Here is a 15100-nt window from a genome sequence, read left to right as displayed (position 1 = left end):
ACTCTGACCCGTCTCCTGCAGAGCCAAGTGAGCGGAGCGTGACGGTATCTTCACTTCGCTTCGTCGCTATTGCTGCCAAACATAATCCGTGTCTACCCATACTTGCGCTGGCCATTCATAACAGAACAGCATGACGACGGCAGCGGCAGGGCCAACGGCGTGAACGCACATCATGCATCCTTATAAGTCCCTCGCAATTAAAACGATAACGTGCTGCGGAATCCCTGTAGAACGTGATGTCCTACCTTTTAAAGTTAATTTCAAATGCACTTGGTGTTGCATATAGTTTAGCGCGTCTTGACAGCGTTGCGAAGCTGTCATGGTTTTCAAAGCACGTAATTACTGAAATTCTTTTGGTACCAAATAGCCTGGCGGCAAAACTTGTATGCGATCTCGTGAGCTGTTAGTTGACTGTTTCAGCTTCAGCTTTGCAATGAATGAGAAGGGGAACAAAGGACGTGGTTCTTTTGTTAGGCACAACCGCGTGGAGCCAACAGTCAATACAGCTAAGGAAAGCATAGGGGAAAATACATATAATTGAAATGTGTGTAGAACTGATAAGCTCAAGGGAAACTCAAAGTGGACGAAGAAACAACTTGCCGCCAGTGGCAGCATCTTTCGCATATTTTCGCATATAGCTACGAGAACGGGCTACTCTGCCATCCAATTCTTTGGGGTATTTGTGTGTGTATGTACAAGATTAGGACTGACAATGTTAACCAACGTCACTCTTGGCCATGACGGTAGATGGTCTTCAGTGGCACGCTGGCTTACAAATAATTGAAAACACACACACAAAAACGAGCATAAAACAGCCATAAAGAAGTGGCATCACTGATCGCTTCTGAACGAACACTGTTCAATTCAAGGAAGCCACGCACAAAGATTAGGAGACGGAAGAGAAGCAGAATAAGCAGGAGGAGGGGTGCTGTTTACTGCAGGGCGGCCTAGCCTTTAAAGTCGCCAGCAAGTGCTCAACCTGAAGGCGAGCTATCAACCGCGACACGGTCAGAAGGACTTCGCCGTCCAGCTAACAACACCACGTATGGATGTGCATGTCAGAACAGGCTGACTGACTCGAAATGAATCTAACTAAAAGTGAAAGCGCACGTCTTGTCCAGGTCACTTCGTCATCTCGTGCTTTCTTACTTTCGGCTTCCATTTGCTAGTATGAACGTGTACAAACACGCCTGTCGATCATTTCTACTGCCAAAAATTTAAACTACAGGCACTCGCGTCTAGAAAAAGGGACATTAGTAACAGTGAGTTATATGCGTGCAAATGGCTTGGAAATTGTTTCTAACGAGTGTGAGACTTACGCGCCAACACAGAAGCCTAGAACATTCCGTAACTGGCGAAAGCAAACCGAAGAGCATAGCCTGCGAATTTTCTTAGGCTTAGCGAAACGGGCCGACAACCCATTGAAACGGGGAAACGAAAGAAGAAAGCCACGGCTCCTCGGAGACCGGGAGCACCGGCACCAGCAGCTTCCATTACCAAATTGCCTCCTTTGGAATTCCAGTAGTGCTCTTGTACACGCTAAAAGATGCGAAAGGAAATGAACAGGAGAAAACACCATGTCACTGCTTTCCTCGCACTATAACGCCAGGAACTGAGTCGCAAACTAATGGTTTCTCTCCTTCACGGGTCATTTAGCACCTGCACATCGAACCAGTTTTTCCTGTTTCCACTTTTTCCTCAGCAGCCGAGCATTGTTTCGCTCAGTAGAAACTGCAAGCAGAGAAACGATTCAAATAATTGCTGTGTCATTCACGTTGTGTGTATGAATCGTCGTACTGGTGAGCTGAAGAAATGTACAAGGGTGAAGGGAGGTGTATACATCATACAAGAAAAATAAAGGAAGTAGACTGCTGAGCTCATGTGCATAGCTGCAACGACGAGGCGGCTCATTGCACAAAAATTGTACCGACATTCTCACACAGGAGTGAGTGTAGACCAAGGTACATTGATAGAACACTGAATTTACACACCCGGCATCGCTTTGTGTATGTTCTCTTTATTCATTCAAAAATCCATTGTATTTTTACTTGGTGTGATTCATTTGTTATCGGAACTACTTTTGTACGCTTGCTTCTTTAACGTATAGTTGCGGGTCACCAGTTCGCAGTACCAGCAGCACTCCTCACGACCATTAGGGGGTAAGGGGTGTTATGGGTAAAAAAAGTTAGTCCAGCCTATGAGAACGAAGAATTTTAAAATGACGGCACAATATTTCTGTTGCTCAGAGAAAACGCTTCACTTCTGGTACAGTTGCAGAGTTGAAAATGTTCTATATTTTTCCCGTACAACATAAAGCATGTGCACAGGAACAAAAGAAAAATCCGTTTTCTTGCGCTGTCTTGCCATATAATCATGCATGCTTGTTAGTGACTTCTCCATTGATGTATTATTCGATGTCTGTTTCCTGTTCAGAGGAAAAATTCCGGCCCCTTCCACTCTGTTAGGCAGGATGGCCAGCGAAGCTGTGAATGTGCGCCCGTTAATGGCGAACTGCACCGCCGCCGCGGGTCAGCCCGGTATTGCGCTATCCTCGGGGTCAGCCCACGTATGGGGAGTGCTTAACGCCTGCTTCACCACCGCCGCGGGTAGGCCCGGCATTGCACTATCCTCAGGGTCACCCCACGTATGGGGAGTGCTTAACGCCTGCTTCACCACTGCTGCGGGTAGGCCTGGCATTGCACTGTCTTCGGGATTGGCTCACGTATGGGGCGGGCTTAAAGCCTGCTTCACCTCCGCCGCAGTTAGGCCCAGTATTTCACTATGTTCGAGATCGGCCCACCTATAGGGAGGGCTTAACGCCTGCTTCACCTCCACCACGGGTCGGCTCGGCATTGCACTATCTTTGGGAACGGCCCACGTACGGGGAGTGCTCAACGTCTGCGTCACCGCCGCCGCCGCCGGTCGGCCCGGCCCGGAACAGCACCCCCGCGGCGGAGGTGCACTGCGCCATTAAGGGGCGCACATACACAACTTCGCTGGTCATCCTTCTTCATAGAGTGGAAAGGCACTGATTTTTTTTCGTTAGGAGAACAGATCTATTGAGGCGTGATTCCGCAACAAGAAAGGCACTATCGAAAATTGCTGTAATAAAATTAAATAGAGACCAAGTAACTGGCAGACTGTGACATATAGGCTAGGTAAAAGATGTCGCGATTCCTGCACAGTATATTTTTGAACCTTTAAGATTGTGTTCATTCATAATCAAAAAAAGTTTCTAAAAAATAAAATACTTCAACTAGCTTGGGTAATAAACGGTGACATTTTGATCAATTGTCTCTTGTTTAGTGAACCTTTGTATAGGGTGCTCTCAAAATTTTGTGAGCTTTTGTACCGTGTTTAGTTGGGAGCTCCTTCTGCAATCGCACTGTTATTGGAAAAGACCTTCCGCATAGCAAACTTGATTTTATTCTTCTGCAACAGGGTGGAGACAGATGGTGGCTTTTCTTCCTCCTTTATTTAAAAGCACGCGAATGCTGCTGCACAAAAGTATTTGCCCATCTAACCTGAAACGAGCTGAGTTGCCGGTCGTTGTCTGCATCTGTTCACTGAAGGAGAAAACAAGGACAGCAGATGCTTCCCCCCTGTTTGTTCTCTCTACAAAATTACAGTGCACCATGACACCTGGCGTGTGACCGTATTTGCGTAGATATTACCTCTCGCTCCAGCGCTAAGTGCATCCAGAGATAACAAGCCGAAACAGAAGCTCAGGGCTAGGCGACATGCCACTTGCGTAGCTACTCGTTTTAATATACCACAAAAACTACGTATACAGGTATCTTTAAGTTAAGGTCTCCGCCTTTGTCACCAACCTATAGAAGTTAACAGACTACAACGGGACCGTAGGCGCAATTGTGCCACTTCGTTGTATTAACCGAGGTTCCCCCTTTTGTCTGTTGCTAGCGGATTCAGACTTGCTTTGCTGCCTCCTCCCCCTTTCCATACACGCGAAACTCTTGTGGCGTCTTCAATGGTCACTGTTGGCTCACAGGGAACAAGCTAGTCGACCGACAAAGAAAAAATATCAGCCATTCAATGTTCCAGATGACGAGGTACAATGTCTGACCAAGAGAAGCTATGCGTCATGGGTTTTACATTTCCAGAACGGTATTTTGGTATTTGTTTCCACCTGTTGTAGTATTTGCACGTGTCGAATTTCATAATGGCATGGGAGGGTGCATTGGTAAAGATGTTCAACGCTCTACTAAAGTTAGAGAAGCCCTGCAAAAGCTATTGCCATTCTCCACTTTTGCGAATGAACTTTCATAAATATGGCTCAGTGGCCTCAGCAGGGGTGAATGTGGATGGTGGGGATTTAAAATAAACACAGACATACAAAAGAAAGAACGCATTCATAACCTGCCGATCAAGCCGACCTTGCGTGCGAACTTCCATGGACGGTGTATAGTTCGCCACGCCTACGCTACCACGCCGGCACGACGTGGTCCATGTCTGCAGTGAGGTAACGCCACCTCCCTTGTATTTCCCTCTTAGAAAGCATATTTCTTGGTACTAAGTTAACACCTGCCTGAAATACAGAAAATGCACATTAACTATAGCCGAACTCGCTTATTGTTAACGTACAATACTTCGTGTTATTCTGCGCTATGTTTCAACAAACATCTAAGCATGGAACAAGCATGGCGTCAACAAGACTGCAAGGTGGACTCGTTGGTAGAGATTCATGCTTTAAGAACAAAGCAGCGCAGGAAACAGGGAGACGAAGGCACGTGCCGCGAGGAGGTGTGTTTGCATGTGTTTAAGAGACTCGTGTAGTAAAAACGTGTGTTGCCAACTTCTTTCTTACGTCCTCGTGTTTCTCGTGCTGTTTACTTCCTCAGTATGGAACGTCTATAGGCCACCAGGTTAACAAAACCAGACCAGCAACGAACCACCCAAGACCCTCGAATATTCTGAACCTAAGTATTATCAACTTATTCCGAATATTCTGCTCCTGAATCTGCACGCCCAATGATTTTTGCCACTAGACAAAACGTCATGAATAAACAATAGCAGGCTGGCTGTATATAATTCCATGTGTCGCAGAGCAGGCACGCTCAACACTTCTACTGACACTTGCGACTCATTTTTAAAGGGAAACTAAATCACCACCGGAAATATACTTATTCGCTACGAAAGTTTATATGAAAGAACAAATTATTCTAGTCAGTGGTGTAAAAGTGGCTCTTATTTTAAATGTGCTCGTAATTCAAAAGCAGTGAATAAAAGTATTTTTGATCATTTGTCTCTGGAACAGTTCACAGCGTTTTGCAAGCGCCGGCAAAACAAATATCAATATTTAGTTCAGCTATGAAGCTCCTCAATTTCCGTGTCTCGCACTGATAGGAAGTAAACCACCCTGAGCGTGGTGATAACGGTACAGACACGATGGCAAGAAGTTTGCTGCGGCGGCAAGCTTCGCTTATCTCTCCGCCCTTTCTTTCGCTACTTGGAAAAGGAGAAAACCTTTCCCTGAAGACTCAATCTATCAGCCGTATAATTGAAAGGGTGAAGAGTGACAGAATGACAGCGCGTCTAATCAGCTGACAACGCAAAGAAAGCAAGAAAGTGTAAAAGAAATGATCTTGGAGATCGAACTTGGCCCACACCGATGCAGACGAGAACTCATCTGTGAACACTCAGAGAAAACTAGACATAGGTTAAGAAGATGAGAAACTGCACAAACATTTCACTCCTGCAAGTATTAGCGTAAACTAAACTCTCTTTTAAGAAAATCCTGGGAAAATAGAAAGTGCTTTGATGCTGCATGAGAAAGTGATCGAAATTTTGACATTTTGGATATTGCTAGTGATATAAGACTGCTATTTTATCAAGAAACCCTTGCGCCTTATTTGAATGTACTACGGTAGTTATCCATTTCTTTCCCGGCCGCAGAGTAATCTTCAGATCTTAGCTGTCTGGCACAATGTTTGCATTATTTGACGTAGTAGTTCTGCGGAAATCCGCAAGGGGGAGAGAAGTAACGAATAAAGGGAAAATCAGACATCCACCCGTTCGTAGCAATTGCTACGAACGGGTGGATGTCTGATTTTCCCTTTATTCGATGTTTGCATTAGTTGAGGCCTCGCTTTATCGATATTGCCGTTTAGGGGTTCATATTTCCTTTTTTGTGGGGAAAGTACACGGAAGTTGGTTTGGGGAAGAGCGCAAGTTGTTTGGGGCAGAGCGCAAGAAGAAGGAGGAGCTAGCAGGTGTAATCTGAAACTTTTCGGTCTCAACAAGCTGTTTTCTGTTCCCCGCTTCAGTTTTCCTGTCAAACACATGACTTCTAGCTTGAGATGTTTGGCGCGGAAGTGACGTTTCTTTTGCGATTGATGGATTGCAGTACCATCACAGTGCAAATAACTAGTTCTCCAAGGACTCATTGCAGACACCCATACAACGTCAGCTGCAAAGACATGAAACTTGATAAACTTGTAACTGATCACTACACCAAGAAAAAAAAAAGAGTAAAAGCATGGAATAAATAATCAAATAAGCAAATAAATAAATAAAATATGAAAGAATTGAATAAATAAATGAATGAATGAATGAATAAATAAATAAATAAAATAATAAAAAAACGCAGAAAGAAACAAAGAAAGAAAGAAAGGAAGAAAGATGTAATCGACCTCACAGGTTGCGTAAAAAAATCTGTTCGAGGTAGCAGGAGTTTACACGTGTACATAAATAGTTTCAGGGGGAAAAAATAACGTGTTAGCTGCGACAACGCATAGTGTAACTAAAACATCGATATCTGACGCAATAGTGGAATGGTCTCTCACATAACATATTCTAGTGTAATGTTTGCTGTTCTCCCAAAGCCAACTGCCCGCACGCCCCCTTATACCTGAAAACCTTGGTCCAATCACAGGCTACGCTTGTTTTCAATCTGATGTATGTGCCTTCCTGATCTTACGCCACAGCTAGAGATTATGCATCTCCGGGGTACCTAGCCCTGTGACCGTATACGTTACGTCTAAGGGACACTTTTGTCATTTTTTTGCCTTCTAGAACCATGTGCGGAAAACAATCATTTGGTAATAGGTTTCTTGCCAAAGCGCACAGTAGCAGTCAGTTATGACATTGATATTGGCCCGCAACGTCGATTGCATTTGCGGAAGCGAGGAAAGTGATTTTTTAGCCATGTGACGGAAATATTTTTGACACTGTGGTGCATGCTATTGCTACCGGAGCTATATCCAGCTCTTCAATCATTCAATTACGTAGGCTCCATGAAGAGCACGAATATTCCCTTGATTCGACGGGACTTTTAGATGAAGTTTGTTGATTTTGTACAACGAAGCTGTTATGAGGACTCCTCCAAGCATTTTTTGGCACCGTCATGCGGCGGCGTGCTGGATAGCAAATGTCAATGAATGTCTGACCTACTTCAGGGTCCCGAATTCCCGCTTTGAAATGTAATTATCAATGGCTATATCAATTATCAAGAAAAGCAACCTTGCCTGCACCTGACTCAAATTTCATTAGCGAGTAATCTGTGATTTTTCTTCACTCACGTTGTGTTTCACGGGCTCCGCGTTGCAGGTCAGCGAGGAGATTGTAAGGTTGAGGCGGCGACCGCTGACGACGTGGTCCAGCAACGCAGCCTTCATGGGAGCCCCGAAGCGGCCGTACAAACCGGCCGCCAGTGAGAACAAGCAGGTGGCGGCGGCGTCGGTGGATCATCAAGAACACCCAGAAAAAACAGTTCGCTAGCACTTCCGACGAATAGTGGGAGAGCTTGCTCATGCGTATTCGCTGTCTTTGATGTATCAGTTGCTCCGAAAGGCACGCATCTGTAAATAAAAAGAAAAACAAATATTACAAATGTTTGTATTGTCTGGGTTTCCAAGGTGGTGAGTGCATCCGGCCAAGAGCGGTGGATTGCCATTCCGAACCTTTGTGAACGCGGCTTGCTGAGAAACAAACATGCCATGCTTTCTATTCACGAAGGCAACGCTGCATACAGGCCGCACAGAACCTGCTGCAGTGTCCTGTGCCTTAGGACAATTAGGGAAATATTTTTTTCAGTTGTCACTTACTTGGAGGCACCTGCACATGCATCATTTCTTTCGAATGCATTGTTTTTGTTGAAACAGAATCTATAGAGAGGTTTTGAGGTTTATTTATTCTTCCTCACGCATATATCGGCAGAAACGCTCGCGCACGATTCAACAGTGTTGAAAATGAACAGTATATAATAGCTTAAGCGAGCCAGCCAGCCAGCCATCCAGCCAGATGAAACTTTTTAGGTTTTCCTTTTTTTTGATCCCGTAGCTGGAGTACTCTGAATGGCAAGTATGGCTTAATTATTCGCTATACATGTGCAACATATAAACAAGGTATATATGTACATTAGGCTATGAGTTTATGTTGCATCTATGATGATGATATATAGTGTTTTATGGCGCAAGGGCCAGTGATGGCTAGAGAGTGCCGACATATATAAGAGTATTATAGTTAGGAACAAAAATTAATATGAGCATAGGTGTAAAACTCTACTTCTTATGAGATAAGGAGCAACTCGCGCTGCATTCACACGCCAACTCCTTTTTATCTCGTTAATAAAAAAGCTTGCAGTTTCATTTTGTAGCACTTGTTGCATTAGTATATACTGACGATGGTTATAAGTTATAACATGATTCTTGCACCCACTGGCCGTTACATCTCAATAGAGGAAAATATATATTGAACCACGATATGGGTAGTATGCAAATTCCAACCCTATACCACCCAACTACGCGTGCGCAAAGGTTTTTTATTGAAGTCTTCATATCATTCGCACCATTTTCTTATGTTTTACCACCACGACCCCCCCCCCCCCCCCAAAAAAAAAGTTGAGGCAGGAAAAAGGGTAAGATGAAGTCCAAATCGAGTACATACGCCGGCTTGAGAACAGTGCTCGGACTGATGTTACGTACGTGCCATAGATTCTCATATGAGCAGCCAAACTTCGTCTGAGTCCGATGGCAGCCCCGTCGGCCGAATCGCAACCTTCAGCCTCTGCACATAGTATATACCTCTATCGGGCACTACGCGTGAACATGTGTGGTCGTTCATCCTCGTTCTGGAACTCACTGGCGGCGCTTCTTGTCCAACGGCCATCGTACCACGACGGAGATCCAGAACCATGCCGGTGGCGTTGAGTTCACGTAAATTTAAAAGGAAGCCGTCCATTCTCATTTCCATACTTAATGCGAAGAACGCATCTGCATTTTCTGTGTTGTCCTTGGCTCAGGCAAATCGATTAGCGATGCGTAATTTAAGGTCCTAGCATTTGGACCGACTGCAGCCAATGCAATAAAAAAATGAGACAATAAAGTTCCTAGTCAAATTGATGTAATCTGTAGAAACTCGCAAAGTCAAAGTGAATATAAAATAATAAATTTGGAGCTGTCGGCATTCCCGCAGAAAATGTGAACGACAGCTATTTGTGTCATTACCCTCTCCCTACGTCAAAATTTAAAGCAGCACTTCTGTGTTTAGTCAATGTTCGTATTCCTACACTTGTTCGCGGTTAGTCCACCCTATTGCTTAGAACAACTAGATGCCCGTTTCGTCCTGAAGGTAGACCACCTGTTACGGGTGTTTATGGGCGGTTTCAAAACTAAGGTTAATTTTTCTTCCCCAATAAAGCTTTCTTCCTCTACAAATTTTTCCTTTAGAAATGTTCCTAAAATACAAAATATGAAAGCATTTTTATATAAGGGCGGCCCAACGCCTGCATGAATGAACACCACCGTAACTTTTTTTTTCAAAGGAGGCATCTATTGCTACAGGCAACTAGCCATATTTCTGCACATTCGTGAACCACCCACGAGAGAAACGAAATGGCACTGAAGGCGTGTTCGCACTAAGTATGACGCAGGCTGAACTTTTTCCTTCCGGCTTCAATATTTGGTGTCTATTTATCAACGTAGTTTATGCGCATTACTATGTCATGCATTTTGACTCTAACTAGCAGTATGGACTATCCCTTGCTTATTCATGGGTTCCGCCAGTTTTTAACATGCCTTGTATATTCCTAGATTTTCCAAAGTTCTTCCTGAGCGGTCGCTGTATTGGTATGCATGGTGCAGTTTAATAATATGTTCTGGTAACAGGTGTTGCTTCAAATGGCGCTATCCAAGCAGTCAAATTCAGGAACCATGCCATCCTAGTACCACTTTCCAGAAATCAGAATAGGCTACTACTTGACTATAACTTGAGACCTATGCAAAATGCAAGAAAGAGCGATATTCTCTTTCGCAATATTTGTAATGCTCTCAGAAACGCTATACTTTCTTTGTTTCTTATGATAGAAGACATTCCGTCGCGTCATTACCGCAAATTTTCAGAAACTTCAGATATTCCTGTTTTGTTGTTCAAATACCGCATATTCAATGACAATTTCAGATTTGGGTAACATTTTAGAAATAGGAACCACTTGCAAGAAGCACAAAAATGTACATGCGATCAGCACAGAGTCTGCATGTTTTGCTACAACCTAAGTGGTCAGTAAACTTCAACCTTGAACCCTCATAACCTTGCTAAATATGTACGAAGATTAACTGCAATGTGTGAAAGGCGGATTGCGTGAAATGTGAATTCGAAACTGATGACATCAAACATAATCAGTGGGCCATCTCGATGTTCCAATATATTGTGGTTCAAGAGAAAACATTGTTACTTCAAAGCTTGTAGTTAGATAATACACGCAGCAACTTGAGAGATCGGGCCGTTGGGTGAAAATAGCCGCAGCAAGTAATTTATTGCTACTTTCTTAAACGGACTGACGATGTGAGGGGTAAGGTTCTTAAAACTAATTTACGATTCCCACACCTGGGTAAAAATACCTAACATAGCCCTTTTTTGTCATGAAAGAACCCAAACGCACTGCTTTTGTGGTCACCATGACGCAGAAGGCCTTTGCCTTTCTCCAAATGTGAAGTATATGCACATGAACTTCAACTAAACTTCTTCAATTTATACTCGTTGGTCTGGTAAATAGATAAGTAGCACTGGCGACCAAGTGGTCTGAGTAAGCATGGTTGTACTGCACATTATTACACCTGAGTTCTGGGCTCTCTCTTTAAAACAACTCAGAATGGAGGAAAGCGATTTGTCTCTTATGATTCCGTATGTAGTTCCATACACAACGGCATTTTTTGTTTCTAGCAATACTATTATGTCACATTTGAAAACTTTATTATTTTTGCAACTCTAATGAGTTGAGATCTATAATGTCCTACATGCGAAGTACGCACGCCTATATGTGGCGGCTACTGAAATCTACATGTTTAACACACTGCATCGAAGTCCCTAAGCTTGGTCGGTTGCGCAACAGCTCGCAATGAACGCTGTGCGTCACGGACAGGCGATTCCCACAGTGACCTGCGGGAAACACACAGGCACAAGTTTTGCATATGCACTGGTCGAATCACAAAGAGTGGTGAGGGCGCGAAATAGTACGTGACAGATGTAGTTTTATGAACATGATCCCACAGGGGATGGCCTGGAGCCCACTCTTGCAGAAAACTTCCCAAAAACAAGGTTGCTTGAAAAGCCCATTTTGCGTGACTCCATAGAAAGACGAAGGACTAAAGGGACAACGAGAAAGAGCACGCAAGGAAGCGGCAGTCATACTGTGATCGGGGGAGTGGAAACTGGGTTATTTCGCTGCGTGCCCTGTTACCTCGCTGCAAACAAAACCAACCAACACAAAGCGTTTATCGCCTTCCTCCAAACAGTTCTGTTTTAGAACTCATCACTAAAAAAAATTGAAAATTTTACGAGAACGCTCCAGCGTGCCTTAATTTAAACTACGACTCTTTCGTGCCCGCATAGATGAGCGCTTTTTCTTTGTCGTTATTCCTGCGTCGTCATCACAGCGACCAGGCTAGCGATCAGTTTTCGCAACAAATATCTGCCTGGCTGGCCTCCTGCAGCATCATGAGAACCGGCCTTCTCTGCAAACAAACTCTGACAACGTTGTTCGTGCGCCATTCAGGGAGTGGTGTGATCATAATAGACAATTTGATATATCGGTTGTTGCCTTAGGTACATTAAACGCAAGTACCTTTGTGGAACGTTATGGTGTGCGTCCCTTCAGGACATTTAGTTTAACGTACGGGAACGCAAACCTAAGGAAGATGTTAAGAGCCAGGGCGCCGTCTGATGCCTCTTGGCAAACGCATCCAAGCCAAGAAAATGCATTAGCAACCATTCTGTTGTTGCTGTAAGGACACGTCTCGCCAGGCCTACATGTGCAACAATCGCAAAACGACGACAGAAATTAGGCGCGCTACGTGCTCATAACTAACTTCTCAAGGGAGTTCATAGAAAGCAAAATCTCATTTCTATGGTCACTGGCGCTCAACGAGAGTGAGAGCGCAGCCATCTCGAGAATTAACGGTGAAGCGAGAGCTACGGGGGCTGCCATGTTCGACAATGCCATTTCTTCGCGCAGGTAAGCATTACAAGCGTTACACCATTTGTTAAACTCGCCAAATAACGCACGTTATCATAGTACAGGTAAACCACAGAAATCCAATAATGTTCAGAATATGCACTGTGATGATAACGCTATTTTTTCGAGTATAGTGCATTTACGTTTGGTTGCAAACGCTATTCTAATATTGCCTTATGACGCCCCTTCCCAATCCCTGCCATCACTCTCGATAGGTTTCCTCGGCTTGTAACATACACCGGACACGAAGAAACTTTGCAATGTCTCCTTTCCCCCTTCGATTTTAACAGCGGAGCTGTTTAAGCTTTCATTTCCACCGTGGAGCGTTACCAGAAAACTCAGCCCAGCTGCGCGCCGTCTCGTGTTGCCTAGCAAGCACCTGCGAGAGCACCGAGAATCCTAACGTCCTCGTAACCCATGTGCGTAGGGCGGAGTCGTGACTTCATAGGCGAGTAAAAGCTCGGCACAGGTGAAGAGGCGACACACCCCTCGCCTCCTCTACTCCATATTGCTGCCATGGGAAGACCGAAGAAAGTCCGGACGCTCGAAGAAGCGGCGACGTACCAGGAAGAGCGTCGTACGGCCAAGCGAGAAGCGATGCGTCGCCGCCGAGCTGATGTGAAACACGCGCCCAAGCTGCAGTCAAGAAGCGGCGACGCCGAGTCGAGGATCCCGAGTTTCAGACCAGCGAACGCGAGAGTCACCGCCTGAACGCTCGACGTTTCCGAGAAAGTGATCCCGGCCTGCGACTTCTCGAAAACTTTCAGCGTCAAGCCTGCTGAGACAACTTAGCAAGACGTAGCATAACCTCGCAAAACCTAGAAATAACTTAGCCAAGCCTACCAACTACTTGGCAAAACCTAGCATAATCTCGCGAAACCTACAAACAACTTAGGCAAGCCACGCAAAAGCTAGGTGACCAGAAGCTCCGCTGGTGACTCTAGCCTTGAACCACTAGTGCAAGCTACGCACGTTTTTTTTTTCTCGCGAAACCTTGAGCCTCACATTGACATCTCTTCCACCTATACAGCCAGCTTTGTCTCCGTGCGTAGCTGTCGTCTGTGTACGTACTGAGCAATGTGACAACTAAGTATTGCGTTTGTCGATGGCCGGACTGAAGTCTTGAGACAATCCAAATGTTAGAGGTCAAAAAAAATTATGAGGTTTCACGTGCCGAAAGCACTTTCTGATTATGAGGCACGCCATAGTGGAGGACTCCGGAAATTTTGACTACCTGGGGCTCTTTAACATGCACCTAAATCTAAGCACATGGGTGTTTCCGCATTTCGCCGCTTTCGAAATGCGGTCGCCGTGGCCGGGATTCGATCCCGCGACCTCGTGCTCGACAGCCCAATACCATAGCTGCTGAGCAACCACGGTGTGCTGCTAGTGGTTGCGTAAGCTTATTCTTGAAATATATTACACAGCTCCTTCCGCGTATGTGATAAGTCGCAGGCCAGAGCATATAAGCTCACACCAACGTCCACATCGGTGTTTCCTCAAATAAAATTTATTTCTCTTTCTCCTACGTAAGAACAGTTGCACATTAACGTGTGGTGCCTGTGTCACTTCCTTTGTTTTTAGTGAATCGTGATAAATATTTACAGTGCTCAACCCTGATGGGGGTGTAGCTCACTTCACAACGCCAAAGCACATACATTCCGGGAGTTTAACATTTCTACTGTGCACTTATACTGTGAGCATAGACGCAATTTTAGTTTCCCGTAAGGCACAGAGAGCCATGGCTTACGGTTCGTGAATGCGCCTTAATGCGTAGATAGCCCTTGTATACGGGGTTTCCCAGGGAATATCTCTAACCCAACCTTAACAAGAACACAATTGTTTCATGCGGGAAGCACGAGCGCAAACCTAGTGACTGAAGCCATTGGACAACTTGGACGAATTGGTCGGCGTGAAAGGCATGGCGACGACGCCATAACGATGACGTTATGACAAGGAAAGAGATGCAAGGAAATTAAAAGAAAATTGACTCGCCTTTCCGGCCCTGTGAAAGTGGATATCCTGCAAGGCCACTGAAAACCAAGATGATGTCGGGCTAGAAACCAAAAATATATCATCAGTACAACTGCTGAGGGGCGCGTTCAATGCTTTATTACTTTCTCATCCCGTAGACAATCGAGGTCCGATGCTCGTTAACGCCGATGGCGGCTCTCATAATCACGCCACGCTTTGAGACGCCTAATAGCAGCCGGGGAACTTGTCTGCTGCGCAGCAACAGTTATCTCGCTCGACGTTTCGCGCCAACACGGCACCACGTCATGTTCATGGGGTCATCAAGGCAACCCTAATCTTTGCTATCAGGGCTTCGGCTTTCCTGCAAAACTCTCCAGTATTTCTTCAAGAAGCTCTTTTCCACATTCACCTTTCTTACTAGCTTTTCTAGGATTTACTCTGCCGTTCGTAGGTTTCAAGCGTGTGAGAGGTTCTTCGAATTCCCTTTCGACATTTTCTTAGGTCGAGCTCGTTTGGTCTTGCCACTAGTATCAATTTTTATGGCTTTCTTGGCAATGCAGTTCTCATCCCTTCTCATTTGCGTCTAAAGCCTCCATGTGCCTATTTTGTTTCGTTGTATTTTCCATTGTCTTTCTGGCTGAATCCTCGGGCTCTGCT

At 45.0% G+C, this 15100-nt stretch overlaps 1 protein-coding gene across 1 annotated transcript in view; it reads right to left on the bottom strand.

Annotated features, from left to right (window-relative positions):
- The window catches only part of LOC135903907 (leucine-rich repeat-containing protein 24-like), a 1007861-nt gene that overhangs the window by 987829 nt on the left and 4932 nt on the right, over positions 1 to 15100 (bottom strand). The window contains exon 2 of the mRNA XM_070535219.1: positions 7539 to 7817. The gene's annotated coding sequence lies outside the window, so the exon portion shown is untranslated. The remainder of the gene's footprint in view (positions 1 to 7538; positions 7818 to 15100) is intronic.

The sequence above is a fragment of the Dermacentor albipictus genome, chromosome 3 (assembly GCF_038994185.2).
Source record: "Dermacentor albipictus isolate Rhodes 1998 colony chromosome 3, USDA_Dalb.pri_finalv2, whole genome shotgun sequence".
In the NCBI taxonomy this organism is placed as follows: Eukaryota; Metazoa; Arthropoda; class Arachnida; order Ixodida; family Ixodidae; genus Dermacentor; species Dermacentor albipictus.
Note: the sequence above shows the minus strand (reverse complement) of the source record. Positions and strands in the feature narration are given on the sequence as shown.